The sequence below is a fragment of the Camelus ferus genome, chromosome 13 (assembly GCF_009834535.1).
Source record: "Camelus ferus isolate YT-003-E chromosome 13, BCGSAC_Cfer_1.0, whole genome shotgun sequence".
NCBI lineage: Eukaryota > Metazoa > Chordata > Mammalia > Artiodactyla > Camelidae > Camelus > Camelus ferus.
This window is the reverse complement of record NC_045708.1, coordinates 67,055,163-67,073,965: the sequence shown is the minus strand read 5'-3', so window position 1 is coordinate 67,073,965 and position 18,803 is coordinate 67,055,163. Positions and strand designations below refer to the sequence as shown.

The 18,803-nt window shown below is 40.0% G+C and overlaps 1 long non-coding RNA gene and 1 pseudogene across 1 annotated transcript; one reads left to right on the top strand and one right to left on the bottom strand.

The window, feature by feature from the left end:
- Positions 1–5,171: 5,171 nt before the first annotated feature.
- Positions 5,172–17,772, top strand: LOC116668136 (annotated as a pseudogene).
- Positions 12,011–15,284, bottom strand: LOC116668138. Its single transcript, XR_004325211.1, has 3 exons — positions 15,172–15,284; positions 12,751–12,857; positions 12,011–12,147 (listed from the first exon to the last, which is right to left on the bottom strand). It is a non-coding gene; the product is annotated as an uncharacterized LOC116668138 (long non-coding RNA).
- Positions 17,773–18,803: the final 1,031 nt, after the last annotated feature.

Below are 18,803 nucleotides of genomic sequence, written 5' to 3'. Positions count from 1 at the left end.
GTTTATTCTTTTTGATGTATTATAATGAGATTGTTTTCTTAATTTCCTTTTTGGATTGGTTTTATTGTTAGTGTATAAAAATGCAATTGATTTTTGCATGTTGATTTTATGTCCTACAAAATTGCTGAATTCATTTATTACTTATAACAGAGGTTTTTTTGGTGAAGTCTTTACAATTTTCTTCATATAAGACTACTGCCCTTTGTAAACAGGAATAGTTTTACTTGTTCCTTTCTGAAGTGGATGCCTTTCAGTTTTCTTCTCTAATTGCTTTATCTGGGACTTCCAGTACTATGTTGAATAGAAGTGGCCAAGTGGTCACTGTTGCCTTATTCCTGATCTTTTACTGAAAGGTTTGTCTTTCACCTCTGAGTGAGATGTTACATGTGGGTTTTACATATATAGACTTTATTATGTGGAGGTAGTTTCCTGGTGTTCCCATTTTACTGAGTATTTTTTATCGGGAAAGGGTGTTGAATTTAGTCCAATGCTTTTTGTCCATCACTTGAGATGATCATGTGGTTTTTGCCCTTTATTCTGTTACATGGTATGTCACATTGATTGATTTTCCTATGTTGAACAATCCTTTAATTGCAGGTACAATACACATTTGGTCATGGTATGTACTTCTTTTAATATGCTACTGAATTTTGTCTCATAGTTTTTTGTAGAGGATTTTCACATCAACATACATCAAGGACACTGGTCTGTCATTTTAAAAATTCTGTTCATCAAAGGAAACAATCAACAGGGTAAAAATGCAACTTACAGAATGAGAGAAAATATTTGCAAATCATATATCTGGTAGGAGACAAGTATCTAGAATATAAAGAACTCCTACAATTCACAACAAAAACCAAATAATCCAGTTTTTAAAGGATCAAAGCTTTATCTTTCTCCAAAGAAGATAAACAAATAGCTAACAAGCATATGAAAAGATGTTCAACATCACTAATCCTTAGGGAAATGCAAATCTAAAGTCCAAACTACAATAAGATATCACCTCTCACTAATTAGGATGGCCACTCTCAAGAAAGAAAGGAAAGAGAGAAAGAGAGAAAGAAGAAAGAAAGAAAGAGAAAGAAAAAGAGAGAAAGAAAAGAAAGAAAGAGAGAAAGACAGAGAAAGAAAGAAAAGGAGAAAGAAGAAAGAGAGAAAGGAAAAAACAAATATTGGTGAGCATATGGAAAAATTGGAACTCTTGTGAAATGTGAGTAGAAATGAAAAATTATGCAGCAACTATGGAAAACTGTACAGTGAATCTTCAAAAATTTCAAATAGAGTTACCATATGACCCAGAGATTCTGCTATATTAGAATCCAACAGATAAATAGATAAAGAAAATATTGTATAAGCATACAATGAAATGTTAGCCTTAAAAAAGAAAAATCTTGTCACATGGTACCACACAGATTAACAATCAAGGTACTATTCTAAATAAAATAAACTAGTTACAAAAAGAGCAATACTTTTTTGTTACACTTATATGAGCTATATAAGGTAGTCAAACTGATAGGAACTGGTGGTTGTCAAGGGCTGGAGTGAGAGGGTAATGGGGGTGCTCAGTGGGTATAGAGTTTCAGTTTTGCAGGGTGAAATATCTCTACAGATCTGTTCCACAATGACGTGAATATAATTAACATTTAACTATATTTAATGTGTACACTTAAAATAGTTAGGATGGTAAAGTTTGTGTTATCTGTTTTTTAACTCCAATTAAAAAGGAAAAACAGTAAGGCAATTATAACAATTTGAATTTGAAGAGAAATAGAGAAAACTACACAATAATGCTGGAGAACTAAAAAGGGGTTTTAAATGAAGCAACAATCTATGCTCCAAAATGAAAGCAATGACCTAAAAATAGTATTTATAAGTCAGTTTGTATTTGCCTGTTATATCCAATATAATCCCAATTCTGAAGGAATTTCACGAAGTGATCCTACTTTTCACTAAGGATTGGTTGGTCAGAGGAGCCAAAACATACATTGGAAAAAAATTCACTACAGTACTGAAACAAAATATATCGTCATTTAAAGCATAGTACTGAGTTCATTAGGATAGGCAGGGCAGAATAGATAGTTAAGAAAGAAATTTAAATATGAAAAGGAACAACCGTCAGGCCATTGTTTTCAAACTACAATACAATCCATTTCATATAACTGACATCAAAATAAATTCCCCGTGGGTGAAAGTTTCCATTTGAGCTATTGAGACTAGCCGCTTCAGTAATCGGTGCTCCCCCCTCCCTCTCCTTTCCATTCTTTTCCTTTTATTTTTATCTTTTTAATAGACTTTATTCTTTTAGAGCAGTTTCAGGTTCACAACAGAATTGAGCAGAAAATACAGAGAGGTCGCACGTAGCCCTCCGCACGCACACATAAATACTCCCCTACCCTCAGCACCCCTCACCGTGTGGCATATTTGGTACAGTCGATGAAACTTTCTATTAACTGAGTGCACGTCAATCCCACTCACTACATTAAGTCGGTCTTAGGGCAATGACTGCGTCTAATTGATCTTCATACCCCCTGAGCACCTAGCACAGGTGCACACAGTACGTATGCTTTCTAAACACACATGTATACTGCGGATTCTGTTCCTAATCTGCTGGTCTTGGCTCCGTTGTATGTGAGACTTAGTGACCCCAGCTGAATAAATGAGAACTTGGTGCTGCATGAAGTTCTTTGTGTGAAAAGCAGCTTAATATAAAAACATCCCACACCTGAAGTTCAAAGTCTATTCTTGGGACCTATAACTCTGGACAACATTTAAAACCACTGGGCATGTATACATATGTGAAGTTTTAATGTAATAATACCAACATGCAAATTAACTTGATCTGCGACTATCTCTTAAAGGAATGCAAGCATTCTAGACCCTGCAACTCCAAGTACACTGGAAAGTGAGGAATTATAGCTCACAACCAGCATTTAGAGAAAACCTCCCTAGAAAACTGCCAAGAGAAAACTTGCCCAGAAAATAGTTCAAGCAGCCTGACATTTAAAAAAAGCCGCAGCTGCGCACTCTGTGCTGATCAGGAAAGAGCTGTTTTCCTAATCTCTAGTCAGTTTCGAGAAATGAAAAGCTTGCTTTCACTTTCAACTGGCATGTGTTCAATAAAATAGTTGCAAGTTGTCCTTATTCAACACCAGAAAATCCCTTCTCGTGAGAAAAAGCAGAGGAGAGCCAGAGACTTCCCATTTATAAAATGGCTAATCAAAATGTCATCGTTAGTATAGTCAGTAAGGTTACATCACCAGTGTTTCCGTCCACTTTTGCAAATACAGAGCCACGGTGGGCAAAGCGGTGAAGGGGGTTAGGAGGTACCAACCTCCACTTACAAAAGGCATAAACCACAGAGATTTAATATACAGCATAAGAACATGGTCAATAACATTTTAATAACTTTGTATGGGGATAAATGGTTACAAACTTATTGGGGTGATCACCATAATGTGGACACCTGTCAAATCATTACATAGGACACCGGACAATAATACAATATTGTACGGCAACTAAATTTCAATTGAAATGTCATTTTATACAATGTGAGTAAGAAAAAACAATACATTAGTATTACATATACATAAAATGTATAGTTTTAAATGTGTGTAACTAAATTAACAAATAAATGCTTTACATACGTATTTTATTATTTCTTCTACATTTCAAATTGGCAATAATGTGGGTTTTCTGTCATATTTGGGGTCATTTTATATTTAGTCACACATGATACCCATTGAGCTTATACTCTCTGCCAAGCCCTGTTTTAATGGCTGAAGATACACCGTGAATACATGAGGTCCATGTTCTTACGAGCTTCAATTGCAGGTAATCAAGAGGGAAAAGGAAGAAAAACCAAGGTGATGGGATGGAGATTGACAATGGTTCATGGAAGACTTCAGTGAGAAGATGCCATTTCACTGAGAGCAGTAGAATAAGAAGCCAGTCCTGCCAAGACCAGGGGAAAGTTTCAGATGCAGAAAATCACTGTACACAGACTGCTCAGGCAGGAAGAATCTGGGTGTGTTCCAGCAACTGAAAGACCCAGATAAACCATATTTTTCAAAGCAAATTAAAATGCTCCTTACTCAGACATTTAAAAAGATAATAGCAAAGTGGGAAAGGAAAGAGTATTCAATTTCATTTCTTAAATTTCAGACACAGACTTCCAGGTGTACTGTGGGATCAGGAGAGAACCTTATAAATATCTCCTTTCCTTCTCACTTCTCTATTCATTGTCAAGGGGGAGAAAAGGCAAAACAATTTAAGGGTAAACAGGGTTTCAGATTCACACCCCACATGGATGACTTGCTTAGTGAATTTGAACAGGCATGCTGTTTACCCTCCCTCATTGTTTGTTTGTAGGCCTCACTGTTTGTAAGCCTCATTGTTTTCACTATAAGATGGAGACGACGCCACTTATTTTGCACAGTTGTAGTTAGGATTGAGCGAGGCATGTAATACATGTAACTCTTAGAGAACAGTCAACAAATAAAGCAGCTCCTTCTGTTGCTGTTTACCCCACAAACACAGAAAGGCAGTGCAGTGAACTGGTTTAACAAGAGGGTTTGGGATCAAGAATGATTTGGTGAGATCATTTACAGTACTGTGATTTGGGACAAGACATTAACTCTCTCTGTGCCTCAGTTTCTGTAAAATGGCGGGGAAATGTTTGTTATGAGATGTGAGTTACTGAACCCATGTAGCGCCGTCAGTGCTGAGCCTGGAACACGTGTGCGATACTTGGCGCCCCTTCCTGCCTGTGCACGGGGTATTCCGTTCCAGGTACTGTGTGTTCATGAATGTACAAGACATGTCCTTTTCCTCACCATATGCGTCAATGAGGAGCCAAGTTCACTGTAGGTGTGTCCATTATTTAAGGAAATTAAAACTAAAATTTAATATGCTTCCTCCTTCTGGCTTTCTCAAACTGACCCCCAATCCTGAAATACATTCCATTATATTTAAATATCTAATAGCCACTCTTTTAAACAGCAAATGGTTTCTAAGATCTCTTTAAAAAAAAAAAAAAGATAATGTGAAAGTTCTAGTTGAGAACTTGTGCCCAATCCATGTACCCTCCTATGAGCATAGCTTCCAAAAATTCCTTTTATGGTTGGTGAGTCATTGCTTTGTACTCAATGCTTTCAATTTCATTTTACTTGAAGTCTATAACAGAGCTTGCTTTACTGCTGACTGTCAGCACTCTAAAAGAAGTCAGGAGCGCTCCATGACTTTGGGTGGGTGAGATAAAAGGCTAACCACCTCGCGAGAGACAGAGAAGTCGCAGAACTGAGAAGAAAACAGGTAAGACCTCTCTGCTTTGTCCTCAGAGCAGCTCTCGCTCCAGGGCTGAAGGAGCTCTCCTTGGGGAAAGGAGCCCATGTTACAACTGGTGCGGGGTGGGAAGGGATTTATAAAGGTCAGCTAGTTTTCTAAAAAATGACCAGCATCAAGGTCGGCTGCAGCTGAGCGTGCCGTGCGCCACGAGGTCAGATGGAGCCCTGCTGTCTGCCCTGTGTCATCACCGTGCTGGTGTGGGATTAAGCACCTAGGACGTGGGGCTTAACCTAAGAGCTTGAAATGCATGAGGACTGTCTTCTTCTTTGCTGGTGCTGTGTGAGCTGACTGGGAACATGATTAAATTACTGCTGTCTTTGATGGAACTCGCTCAATACTGATCTGCCTGCAGCTAAGGAACTGAAGGGGCTATAAATAAGTTATTTTCATGAGAAGGAAAGAATAGTAAATGAGAAGCAGGAAAACAACACTCACATTGCTAAAGACAAAGAAAAAACCCTGAAACCAAAGTGAAAGGTGTAGATTCATGAAGAGACCGCACTCCTCAATCGTGTATTTGAACTTCATTTCAAAGAACTGCTTTTAGAAATAGTGCGGGTTCACTAGGTCCAGCTTCTTGGTGCCAACTCACTCCCTACCCATTAGGCACTGAGTTCAGCCCCACTGCTTTGCTAAAAAGTTTCCTCCTTAAAGAATCCACGGTGGGGCAGCACTAAAGGCACCATCTTTGTTTCCTTTGTCCCTTCTGTGCTGTCAAGGAGCTTTGATCCTGCCTTCTGGAAACTCTTCCCCTCAACTCCTTGGCTAGGCGCCTGCTTCCTCATCACCCACTTGTCTGACAGCTTTCTCTCTTCTTTTCAGCTCCCTCCCGCCTCTCCCCTCCGCGACCCTCTCCCCTACCCTTCTTTCTCCTTTTCCTGCTTCTCCTTCTCCTCTACCAAAAGGGAAAAAAAGAAGAAACAGAAAACTTGGAAGTGTATGGCTGGAAAAATAGGTATGTCCTCTGAGCAACTTTCTCTCTTGCTCTCCTGATCTGCCTCCTGATCTTCTAATCTTTATTCCGTTGTCTTTTGTTCCATTACACCACACACACATATATGCGCAAACATGAGTTTTAGCAACGTGCAGTGATTAGAGTTGTGCAGTTTACCCCCCCTCAGCTGGAGGCTGATTTATTGGGAAGCTAATCAAGTCTAAGTGTCAGCACCCCTGCTCACACAAGCCCACACCAAGGCTTCGAAAGGGTCCCTAGCCTCGTGATTCACAAGGTCATACATTTTTATAAAATTTGCAATAGTAAGTGATATTGGTTCCACTTCCAAGATAGCAGTGTGAGAAGTTTTGGACTCTCATTCCAGCAAAAATAAGCATTAACTTGTAGGTGGGGGGTGGGGACACATTCAAAATCTCTGGAAATTGTTCAAAGACGTACATCAAATGATGGAACATTTATTCATGGAAGTCTTTATTGCTAGTAAGGGTTAGTGAATAAACACGACTGAATTTCTCACACATAGGTAGGATGTACAACAAATTCCTCTAAATCCAATTTTACTTTCCACTTAATGTCTACTATAAAATTTTAATGAGAATCCTAAAGGAAAGTTTTCCATGATAAACTAAATGAAAGATTTTGTTCATAAATCACTGTGGTATCAATATTTTTAATGGACTAGTTTGATAATACTTCTGTAACTTTCTAAAATGATACAGATCTTTCCTCCTTCTATCTCAGGATTGACCCAAAACTTTTGGCCATGTTGGGGAATTTTATGACCTTCCTTCTGAATGCAAAGTAACCTGGTGGAAGTTCTTGATCCGTTTAGACTAAAAATTCTAATTCATCCCATCTCTTTGCTTGCAGACAAGGGAACATGGCTTCAGCGATCCACATGCCAGAACCCTTGTGCCTCATTGAGAACACTAATGGGCGACTGGTGGCTAATCCGAAAGCTCTGACCATCCTGTCTGCCATCACGCAGCCAGTGGTGGTGGTGGCCATCGTGGGCCTCTACCGCACAGGCAAATCCTACCTGATGAACAAGCTGGCTGGGAAGAGCAAGGGTAAGTGAGGACACCAGCAGAGTCTCCCTGAGTCCCTTCTGTCCACCCACACTCCCAGCATTCAGGACAGTGATAGGAAGAGAGGAAGTTAGAGATGGGGAGGAATATTGAAAGCTCACTTTCAAATCACAGTTATGCTCATATCTTCACTATGATCTGAAAGAATCAGCTCATGCCTCTTTGCATTTTGCATTTTGTCTTTTTTCTATCCTTTTTTTTTAACTGTTGTAAGATATGCATAACATAAATTGACCACTGTAACCATTTTTAAGTTCTGTGGCATTGAGTAAATTCACACTGTTGTGCAAACATCACCACCATCCATCTCCATGAGTTTCCCTGAACAGAAACTCTGTACCCCAATAAACAATAACTCCAGCCCTTGACAACATCTTTCTACATGCTGTCTATAAATCTGACTGCCCTCGGAGTCTCATGTAAGAGGACTCATACATTATATTCCCTTTTGTGATGGCTTATCTCACTTAGCATCATATCTTCAAGGTTCATCAATGTTGTAGCATGTGTCAAATTCTCTTCCTTTTTAAGGCTGAATAATTGTATGTGCATATCAATTTGTTTATCCATTTATCTGTGAATGGACATCTTGGTTACTTCCACCTTTTGGCTCTTATGAATAACATTGCTAAGAACATGGGGTTACAAGTATCTGTTCAAGTCCCTGCTTTCATGTACTTTGGGTATATACCAAGAAGTGGAATTGTTGGATCATATGGTAATTCTATGTTTAATTTTTTAAGAAATCACCATAACTTTTCCCCAGAAACATTACCATTTACTTTCCCACCAGAAATGCACAAGGGTTCTAATCTCTATATCCTTATCAACACTTGGTATTTTCTGATTTTTTTGGCCTTCCTAATGGGTCTGAAGTATCTCACTGTGGTTTTCTAAATTAATAATTTTCCAATATTATCAAATATTCATTCAGTTTTACATTTTCCAATTTTCATATACATATCAGTTAACTTTCAGGATTCACATAAGATCTACAATACATGTTTGGCTGCTCTGTCTTTTTTTTTTAAGTACAGTTGATTCACAATATTGTGTTATTTTCAGGTATACAGCAAAGTGATTCAGTTATATATTTTAATCAGCTTATTTTCCATTATATGTTATTATAAGATATTGTGGCTTTGATTTGTACTTCCCTAATGACTAGTGATGCTGAGTGTCTTTTCATGTGTTTATTAGTCTTTTGAATAATTTCTTTGGAGAATTGCTTATTTAGGTCCTTTGCTCATTTTTTAATTTGTTTGTTTTTTTAATTTGCTTTTTTGTTTTTTGTAGGAATTCTTTATATATTCTGGATATCGATCCCTTAACACATTGATGACTAGCAAATATTTTTTTCCCATTTGTTACCTATTTAACTGTGTTGATGGTGTCCTTTAATACACAAAAGTTTTAGTTTTGATGAAGGACAACTTGTCTATTTTTATTGTTGCTTATGCTTTTGGTGTCATATCTAAGAAATCATTGCCAAATCCGATATTGTGAAGCATTTCACGTATGTTTCCTTTTAGTTTTATAGTTTTGCTGATACATTCCAGGTCTTTGATCCATTTTGGTTAATTTTTGCAGAAAGAAAGCTTTCTGTCTTTCACCATTGAGTCTAATGTTGCATACAGCACCTTTCTTGTGTTGAGTTAGTTTCCTTCTATTTCTAGTGTGTTGATTGATATCTTAACTTCCCTGCTTCTTTGATTGTAAGTAAGATAAATACTGGTTGTGGTTTCAGTTCTCTGTCCTAAACTTGATTTTATTAATTTTATCTCAAATTCCAGAACCTCCTGATATTACAATTCCACCTCTTTTCTCCCCACGCCCCCTCTCAGGCTTCTCCCTGGGCTCCACGGTGCAGACTCACACCAAGGGCATCTGGATGTGGTGTGTGCCTCACCCCAGGAGGCCAAACCGCACTCTAGTTCTGCTTGACACTGAGGGCCTGGGGGATGTGGAGAAGGTAAGCATTGAGGATTCAGTTTTGGAATAAGCCCCCCATCTCTGAATAGTCTCTGCACGATTTAATTTTTCTTTAAATAAGAGCTTGCACTCAATCATGTTTTTTTTTTCATTTCTGTGTATGTGCCATGAGACCAATCTTAACAACTATGGGTCAGGAAAATATTCATTAGGCAGAACCCTAGAAGCAGAGCATAGTGGTCAGTAGAGAGTATTCTAATTATTAATGATAGGCTGGTTGTAGGCTACGCCAGTGAACTCAGATGCATAAAGGTAGCACAAACAAAATCAGCGTAACGACTCTTATCCTGCAAAGAACTTTAGTTAAGGGATCAGGTTCTATCCCACAAATCTGGCTTTAAATTTAAACTGTCAATAATGCAGTGACCATCACAAATTATTTGACCTCTTTCAAGCTGAGCTTTCTGATTTGTAAAACACATATAACAGATCTACATTTGCCTCATAGTATTATTTTCAATATTGCATAAGGTAAGTAGTGGAAAGTGTTAGGTGCATAATAATTGCTGAATGATTGATCCAAGTATTATTATTCTTATATTAAGACAATTTTCTGTAAAAATGAAGAGAAAAATTTAAATTTAAATTATACTTAAGGTCTTACAAAGTCTAACAACATTGACTATTTGTTTTGCAATTCTCTATCAATCATCTTAAGAGGGTCTAGTCAGAATTAGTGTAAACGAAAAATCCCAATCAGAAAACTATTCAAAGTTCAAGCCCTGGGGGAGGATGTGGCTCAAGTGGTAGAGCGCATGCCTGGCATGCACAAGGCCCTGGGTTCAGTCCCCAGTACCTCCTCTAAAAATAAATAAATAGATGAAACGAAGTTCAAGTCCTCCTGACAATCATTTTTGCTTAGATTTGGTTTCCTTTTATAGGTCATTAGTCTGAAAAAATAAATTAAAAAACCTCTAATTAAAGGAACAATCTTTTACTCCTGCTGATCTGGAAAGTGCCATGACAATGAAATATAATCTTGGCCCAAATGTGTTCTGATTCCCAGGGTGACAACCAGAATGACTCCTGGATCTTTGCCCTAGCAATACTGCTAAGCAGCACGTTTGTATACAATAGTATGGGAACCATTACCCAGCAGGCCATGGACCAACTACAGTATCCTTTTTGGGGTCCAGAACAGCATCACATTCAGAGGGGAGGCCTGTATTTAAAAAAGATAGCTGCCTAACTGTGAATCCTGGAGAATCAGACCCAAAAAGAGAAACATAAAAAATAATTCAAGGGCAGGGAAAAAAGTCCTATGTACCCACTGAAGGATTGATACTTGGGTTAAGAACAAAGGTGGTAAGCCTAGCATTGCTCCTCAGGTGAAGAGCCCCCTCCAGATGTCCCTGGCAGCAAACTGGCAGTGCCAAAATAGCATGGGCCCTTTGGAGCATGTCAAGGCTTTTTAAAAAGTTGAAGTATAGTTGACTTACAACATTGATAGTTCCAGGTGTACAGCAACGATAGTCAGGTGTATATGTGGTTGTTTTCATATTATTTTCCATTGGGGGTGATTGCAGGACGTTGAATGTGGTTTCCTGTGTTTTACAGTAAATCCTTGTTGCCTGTCTACTTTATGTAGAGTAGTTTGTGTCCGTTAAAAAAAGAAAGGACAAATGCAAAACGACAGTTTTGTATATGTGGAACTACCGTAGGAGAGGCGACACTCTTCTTTTATGCCAGTTTTCCTGAATTTGCTGCTCAGCTATGTGACAGAGCTGACAGATAGAATCAGGGCAAAATCCTCCCCTGAGGAGGACGGGGTTGAGGATTCAGCTGACTTTGTGAGCTTCTTTCCAGACTTTGTGTGGACGCTGAGGGATTTCTCCCTAGACTTGGAAACAGATGGGCAGTGTATCACACCAGACGAGTACCTGGAGAATTCACTCAAGCTGAAGAAAGGTAAAGGGGACTGAGAACTGGTAAATGAGGTCAGCACCCAAAACTATCATTCTTTAGTTTTCTATCCAGTTTTCTTGTATTTATGTTTTCTATTTCTTCTCGGGGGCCATTACTTAACCTGAGAGCTCGTTTAATACCTGAACTAATACATTTGATTTTGAACTATTTTCTCTTGTTCTAAGAAAGAGTTGCTTTTTCTTTTACCTTTCCCTGTGCTGTGCCTAGATTGATATGATCTTCTTAGGGCTTGTGATGCTGTAATTAGCCAGAGTATGGAGTAGAATGGTCATGTATTTGAAGAAATTAAATAAAAGCATGAACAGTGCATTAGTCCAGGGGTTGGCAGACTACGGCCCACAGTCAAATGATGGCCAATCCAGCCGGCCAGCTGTCTTTGTAAATAGGGTTTTACTGGAAAACAGCTATGCCCCTTCACTTATAGATTATCTAAGGCCTGCCTTCATGCTGTGATGGCAGATAGAGTACTTGAAAAAGACCATCTGGCTTGCAAATGCCTAAAATATTCAGAAAAAGTGTGTAAGCCCCTATATTAGGCAAATTCTCTTTTATCTTCCTCCAGGTACCAGTGAAAAATATAAAATGTTTAATCTGCCTCGACTCTGTATCCGGAAGTTCTTCCCAAACAAGAAATGCTTTATCTTTGATCGACCCACTCAGAGGAAGCAGCTTAGCCGGCTTGAAGAACTGCGTGATGATGAGCTGGACTCTGAATTCGTGCACCAAGCTGCGCTCTTCTGCGCCTACATCTTTAGCAATTCCAAAACTAAGACTCTGTCAGGAGGCATCAAGGTCAACGGACCACGTGAGTCCTCTTCCCAGTCTTCCCTCTCGCTGTTAAGACTAAAGGACAGTGTATAACATCCCCTTAGTTTTCAGCTTTGAAAAATGCAAACCTACTGCTATCAGCATATTAAGTTCTAGATGGCACCAACATTTCTAATAGACCTTATCACTCAGATTTCTTAGGTGAGAAAAGATAGGAAAGGCCAAAGGGAAAAAGCTCTAAGAGCTTAGTGTCCTAGACGCTGGACCTGCCCTGTCCAGTATGGCTGTCACTAGACAGGTGTGGCTATTGAAATTTAAATCTAAGTTAAAATGAAAGAAGTTTAACATAATGATCACACAGCTGTATCTCAAGGGCTCATCTCTACAAGTGGCTAGTGTCTACCCTACTGGATAGCACATACAGAGCACTTCCATCATCCCAGAAAGCTCTGCTGGTTAATGCTTTGCTACAAAAAGCAAGGAGGACTCCTTTAGAATTGTTCCCCACATATTCATCCAGGGTTTCCCATGGACTTACCACGGCTGATGATACAGACTTCAATGAGAGATGTATGGTTTCTGTCCTAACAGTGCTTGGGAGTAAGGTGAATGCACTCAGTAAACACAGGCCTATGCTATCTACAACAGAGGTTCTCAGTCTTCCATGTGCATACATACCGCCTGAGGATCTTGTCAAAGAGGACGGTCTAATTCAGTTGAACTGGGGCAGAGGCTGAGAGTCTGCATTTTTAGCAAGTTTCCAGGTGATGCTGAGGACATGGATGCTGTTAAGGCAAACGGTTGGTAATAGACATGGTCAGGATCACACAGAATAGAATCTTTACTCATCCCACCTACAATAAACGTCATCATTTGTTCCTTATTCGTAGGTCTGGAGACCCTGGTGCTGACCTATGTCAGTGCCATCAGCAGTGGGGATCTTCCCTGCATGGAGAACGCAGTCCTGGCCTTGGCTGAGATCGAGAACTCGGCCGCAGTGCAAAAGGCAATTGCCCACTATGACCAGCAGATGGACCAGAAGGTGCAGCTGCCCACGGAAACCCTCCAGGAGCTCCTGGACCTGCACAGGGGCCTGTGAGAGAGAGGCCATCACAGTCTTCATGAAGAACTCTTTTAAGGATGTGGACCAAGTGTTCCAGAAAAAATTAGCGGTATATTTGCTCTTCTGATTTATGAGAGGCAGGAGTTCCTTCAAAGATGTAGACCATTTATTTCAAAAGAAATTAGCAGTCATTTTTTTCTCAAGTTTATACAGATTAGGCTCTTGGAAAGCAAAGTACTACTAGAAAATGAAATGGGTGCTTATTTTGGCAAAAGCAATTTTACCCAGACTTTTAAATGGTGACAACCACTATTTGTTATTTAAAAAGAGGAACCAGTTTTATTATGGTAGACTTAATTATGATGGACTGAAAATTTCTTTCTTTCATGAGTAATCTAATCTTCACTCTAATTTAATTACATGCATATAAGTAACCATCAGAGCTTCTGATCCAATTACATGCTCATTGTTATCAGGCTGACATGATATTGTAGACAAAAGCAAAGAAAACTGTAGTCTCACTTATCTTGAGCAGGCTTATGTTGAGCCCCATTTATTTCACATTTAATCACTGGTCCAATTCATAACGCGTAAGTTTATCCCCAAAGGCGTAGGGTAAAGCTAGTAATCTCTGCTCTGAACTCCACTTCCAAGCAGAAAGGGACTTGTAGAAAGTCAGGATCAGGAGGAAGGATACGGCCCGGCTGAGTGCCTGCAAGTTTCTCTAGGGGTCACAGAGCTTTTTCTGGCGGTGGGGAGGAGCCTTTCCAGAAATTCTGAGGTCAAGCTAACATCTTTTCCCTACTTTGCTTACTTCCTATTTTTACATTAAAGGCCCAGCTAAACAAAAAGCGAGATGACTTTTGTAAACAGAATCTTAAAGAATCATCAGACCGTTGCAAAGCATTACTTAAGGATATTTTCACTCCTCTAGAAGAAGGTGTAAAACAGGGGGTTTATTCTAAACCAGGAGGGTATCGTCTTTTCATGGAGAAGATACAGGAGCTGAAGAAACAGTATGACCAGGAGCCCAGGAAGGGAATACAGGTAACCGGGATTGGTTCTGGGAAGCTGCTGACACGCCTCCTTGAAACACCAATGGGACTAAGCGTACTGCACATGGATGCGCACGTACAGGGCTGACAGCATTCCTGCTCTAATTCAGTAACCACGGACAGGGAGCCTGTTATACCAGATGCAGCCTATATGCTCACCCGAGAGAGTGCACTCAATTCACAATCAAGTTAGAAACTGGATTATCAGATTAATCAGCAGGTATTTCTTGTAGACCACTATTACAGCTGGATCTTTATGTCACAAGAGACAGAAACCCAATGATAGTTGCTTCAGCAAAAATGGTAATTCATCAGTTCAGCTATCAACCTGCTTGAAGGATCGATGTAGCCAAGATTTCAAATAATGTCATCGCATATCTCACTGTCTGTTGCTCCACTTAAGCCCACACTTCCCTCTCCTCCCATTCTCCTCCTCACCCTCTTTCTTCTGATCCACTTTGTCCACGGTGGCTTCACTCTCCAGCGTGCTCACCCCATTGGGACCACAGCACCCACAGCCCCAAAATTAGAGTCCTCGGTCAAAAAGAACAGAGCATCTCTGTGTCTATCTCAGTCCGTGATAAAGGATTCTGCTCAGTAGGGGGCCAAGCCTGGCCAGCCTGGAGCTCGTGCTCACCCCGGTGACTGAGAATCTTGACCACCGGGCACACCAGGGCCAAGAGGAGCAACTCTTAGAGGGAAAGATGGTGGGCAAGTAAGTGCTCACAGCCATTTCCTACTATTTACTCCATTTTCTCTGGGTCCTAGGCTGAAGAGGTTCTTCAGGAATACTTGAAGTCCAAGGAGTCTGTGACTGACGCAATTCTTCAGACAGACCAGACTCTCTCAGAGAAGGAAAAGTTGATTGAAGGTGAGGAGCGAATCAAGAGACCAGATAGCCCCAGAAGCCCATAAACTTCAAATAACTGGATGAACCTACAATCCTTGAACTATAGTGGGATGACATAAGATGCCTCTTACTTGCTGAAGTCATTTCCGCGCCGGGTGTACGCAGTCAGTAGCAACAATGCCAGATCAGTGCACACGGAAGAAAGAAGCAATATGGTCACCCACATACATGTTTCTTTCTCCCTTTCCTCCTGACAGTGGAACGTGCGAAAGCAGGAAGCAGCACAGGCTGCAACAAAAATGCTGGAGGAAATGCAAATAAAGAATCAGCAGATGATGGAACAAAAAGAAAAGAGTCATCAGGAACACGTGAGGCAGCTGACGGAGAAGATGGAGAACGACAGGGCGCAGCTGCAGGAAGAGCAAGAGAGAACCCTCTCTCTTAAACTTGAGGTAATTAACTGCATCGCCGCAAGGTTCCTGTTACTCTGTCTTCTCTCCCCTCTCCCTGATCACAAATTTGCCGTGGCAGTGAGGACACGAACCCCAGAAGAAGGACCTCGCTTGCTCACCTGTACTTTTTAATCCCCATCTGCCTACCCAAACTGGCCCCTGCCAACGTCTGGTTATTCAAAGGTTTTGTGTTTTTGTTTTTGTTTTTGTTTTGCAGTTATGTCACACCCAGTCCGTTCTCAGTACATCCTTCGATCAGTGGTAGCTATTACCTGCTACACATTATAAAAAACGCCTCATCTCTGATCTTGCTTAATCGTATATGAAGCAAAAACTGCCATGTCTCTGTTACCCAGGAGATGAAACAGAGGTTCAGAAAATATTAAACAACTTTTATAGGGTCACACAGCTTGATGAGATGTCTGAACTATCTGCACCACTTAAGAGGAATCTTTTTAACTTTTTTTTCTGTCACACCTAGTATGACTTTCAGCTCTCAGAGAACCTTTATAAGCAGAGGGGCTCCTTAACTCTCACACCTGTGTGTCAGTGTGTTACTCCTACGTGTTTTCTAGGCCCTGCTCCTAGTACGTGTTGAGCTGGGAATTATGTGCAGAAATCCACTATAGTCTTTATGGGGCCCTGATTCCCTTACCTTGCCTGTATTTTGCTGCCCCTGCCACCAAGATGTGGAAGCTTAGATCAAATTCCCTGATCTAAGATTCAGATACTTTATCAGATTTTGAAAATTATTTATTTCTCTATGTGTGTACGTGTGTGTATAAAATAGTCTAAATCCATAAACAGGATTTGAAGCTAAACATATCATTAAGATTGCACACAAAGGTGGTACACAATATTGGGAGAAAAATTAGGACTGGTAATTTAGGTTTATCAACATATTGAGAAACAGAAGACAAAAATCTTTCTTAACTAAATGAAGGAGACTCAGGAAAAGTGATCACAGAGCTAGAAGGCCCAAGAGATTGTATAATGAAAAGTACAGTAGAGAAACTTTCAAGAAGAAATCAAATATTTTTTAAATCCATGAATGTGGACACTAGATAGAAGTTAAGACACTTACTTAACACTACACTTTATTCAGTCTCCATTTGTACCTTTTTAGGAACAGGCCCGACTACTAAAAGAAGGATTCCGAAATGAGAACAAACAGCTTCAGAATGAAATACAGAAGCTGCAGCAGAAGATGGAAGAAAGACCAAGTTGTGTCCTAATATAAAGAACTGAAGAATAGCAGTCTCCTGGTCACTCTTAGCCAAGGCATTCCTCAAGCAGTTTAGAATCTAGAAAAAGTGTCACCACACTTGATAATAATTAGGTCTTATATTTTTTAACATGAAAATTTCCGAAGTCATGCAGTAATAGGTGAAATCACGTCTATCTTCCTCACAGTATTGTAAACCGTGTAACGTGGATGCATCTCACCTCTTGCCAACCCTGGAGGTATCATAAGCTGGTACCACTCAGGAGCTTCTTCTTCTAGATGACCAGGTAAAGTCTCAGGTAAAAATCTTGGGACATAGTTGAGCATGAGTTTGGCCAAGTGCACAACAGGTTCCCATATCAGGGACAACCATTCTAGCTTCTTAGTGAAGGCAATATATAGTGCACCATTGTTTCTGGACTGCTCAGTCTGTGGGTGATGGTGTCATTCCTGGGCACTGGGAATAGTCAGTGCTCACTAGTGGATTCCACGCTAAAGCAAATCACCTTATATAGAGCTCTCAAATTGCTACAGAATTTCCATAGGAAGATGGAAGAAACCATTGGCATGAGTAGGAGTTAGGTCATAAATAAAGGTGCTGGAGAAGCAACTTTCCCTTCTTACTCAGTTCACCCAGATTACAGTTTTAATGGGGCTCTTTAGAACTTTAGGTAAGTGACACTGGACTAAACATAGTAACAGGAAGGCGATTATGCATTGTGTGTTCCCAGCAATTTACAGTTTGCAAAGACGAACTTTAAATGGTGACAGATACCGTGTTAGGAAACTGAGCTAACTGAATTATGAGATTGTTTGTAACCCTGAAGTTTAGGCTGTCTTTTCCCAGTTCTTCACAGTCGTACTTGAAAGCCTGCTTATTTTCCCCCAAGAGATTATGGGTTCTTTTTTGACATTTTTGACCAGTAAAACAACACTCTCGGTATTACCTGGTATATATGGACTTTCTCACAATTGTTAAAATTCCTAAGTGGTTGCTGCTTCTTAAGGAGGTTAAGAATTGTTTTCAAGCTGGAAATAAATTATGCTTCACTGAGCTTTATGTTTCTGATTTTTTATGTTTTCCACCAGAAAATAAGGTTTTAGTCTATATAGCCGTAAGGTTTGGCTAACTTTACGGTAAAAGACTGGATGGTAACACTTCATGGCCTCTGTGAGCCATGCAGTTTCTGGCCCAACTAGTCAACTCTGCCACAAAGCAACCACAGACGATACGTAAATGGATGGGCATGGCTGTCTTCCGATAAAACATTGTTTTCAGAAACAGGTGGCACTCACAAGCCATAGTTTGCAGACACTTGCTTTATGGAAACATTAGTCAAAGTTCTATGCATCTGCCTTACGTTGCTTGCATTTGTAAGGAACATATGCATTAGATTGTCTATGTTAGCATCCTGAAAATATCATGCAGTGTTTCAAAATATTACATGAGGAGGGAAAAGCAGGGAAGCAGCTGATGCCACTAAATCGACATTAATAAACCTGCTTTTTCTGATTGCTTGGGACCTTTTATTCCATTGAATCCCCTTCCTTCCCATCGGGATGGAGAATGCCTGCTTCCACAGCTGGGCAAGTGCTGCTAAGCAGTGTTTCTTTACTTTCTTTACTGCAATTTCACAGGGGACCAGGTGAGACCCACAGCCTGTTAGATGGAACATTGATGTAGATATGCCTTGAATTTTCCAAGCTGCCCTGCAACAAAGGCATAAACCAAATACATTTTTATTAGTTGAAGAAACTTCACGATAGAAAAGAATAACTCTGTCCTCAAGAGCAAATAGAGTTTCTTTATTAACCATTTGAAAATAAGAAAATTGAAACTAAATGAAACGAGGCAACTTCCTTCTTAGGTTGGTAGCGTGGGTCTATACTAGATCCCAAACCCTCTGATTTCTGGTTCGGTGCTTTCTCTATATCATCTCCAGAAACAAAATACAGCTCTCTCCCCGGGAAGGCACACTGCTTTCACCAACGGTCCTCAGTCTAGCTGTACATAAAGCAAATGTATTAAATATAAGACTCCCTGGCCCCTCTTTTCCCCATATTTCCTGATATAGTAGATTTGAAA